Here is a 1,647-nt window from a genome sequence, read left to right on the forward strand (position 1 = left end):
ATTGTATAGTTTTGGCTTCATTGTCAAAAATCAGTTGTCTGAATGTATGTGTTTTGTTTTTTGTTTGTTTGTTTGTTTGTTTGTTTGTTTGTTTTTTCAGGTCTTTGATTCGATTGCATTGAGTCTGTTTCTCTGCCAGTACCATGCTTTTTTATTACTGTTTCTCTATAGTACATCTTGAGATCAGGGATAGTGATACCTCCAGAAGTTGTTATATTGTACAAGTTTTTTTTAAGCTATTCTGGTTTTAATGTTTTTCCATATGAAGCTGAGAATTGTTCTTTCACAGTCTGTAAAGGATTGTATTGATGGGAATCACAATGAATCTATAGATTGCTTTTGGTAGACTGGCCATTTCATATATTAATCCTACTGATTCATGAGCATGGGAGATCTTTCATCTTCTGATATATTCTTCAATTTCCTTCTTCAGAGTTTTTCATACAGCTAATTGTTTTCTAAAGGACATTTATATTCAACACCTTTTCTCCTCTTTGGTTTTTCTTTCTGATTGCTTTGACTTCAGCTGTAATTTTTCTACAGTTTATAGCCTTCATCTTACCTCAGGAGAATTTTCTTTAATGAATATTCTGAGTATACATGAAAAGTGGGGAGGGGGCAATAAGGAATAATTCAGTCTTTAGAATACATAAATTTTTTCAGACTGCTACATCCTACATCACTGAAGTTCTTGTTACTGTTGCTTTATTACTTTTAACTTGTATTTGAGACTATCTTAAAGGTGTCTTCAACAATATTCACAAATGCTTAAGGTATATCTATTGTTTCCTATATCACTTGCTCTTCCCATTCACTGCTTCACAGTCTTCTATTCTACAGTGACAGCCTGGGATACTTAATCCATTCACCAGCTGAGGAATGCCTGAGGAAGAACACTGGAAAGGAAGATGAAAACAAGCATTCACTTGTTCTGTGAACACACACTTCCCATCCTTTGGCAAATATGATGAGTTTTGCATCAGCTTGCATCCCATTGTGCTGAACGATAAATGATTTGAGAATTGATTTACTGTGTTTTACAAGCTTAGTCTTGCCAAATATGCTAGTTGTTCATTCCTTTGTATTAATTACACATGTGGATATGCAGCAATAGCCCATTGTGGTTTTAACTTGCCCTCTCTCTCTAAAGTTCAATGCCCTTCAAACTCAGGGCTTAGGTTTATTTGCAGTCTGTGCATCTTCATTGCAGTGACTGTTTAAACATTTCATTTGGTATTTTGTGTTTCAGTAACTAAGTTCTGACGTGTTTTGAGTTCTTGAATGCAAACTTTTGTAAGATATATATTGTAAACCATTTTCTTCAATTTTTTATTTTACTTTGTAATTTCTTTTTTTTAATTTTTTATTAATTACACTTTATTCATTTTGTATCCCCCCATAAGCCCCTCCCTCCTCCCCTCCCGATCCCACCCTCCCTCCCCTTTCTGCATGCATGCCACTCCCCAAGTCCACTGATAGGGGAGGTTCTCCTCTCCTTTCTGATCTTAGTTTATCAGTTCTCATCAAAATTGGCTGCATTGTCCTCTACTGTGGCCTGGTAAGGCTGCTCCCCCCTCAGGGGGAGGTGATCAAAGAGCAGGCCAATCAGATTATGTCAGAGGCAGTCCCTCTTCCCATTACTATGTA

Source organism: Psammomys obesus, unplaced genomic scaffold (assembly GCF_907164565.1).
Source record: "Psammomys obesus unplaced genomic scaffold, mPsaObe1.curated_primary_1811, whole genome shotgun sequence".
Classification (NCBI taxonomy): Eukaryota; Metazoa; Chordata; class Mammalia; order Rodentia; family Muridae; genus Psammomys; species Psammomys obesus.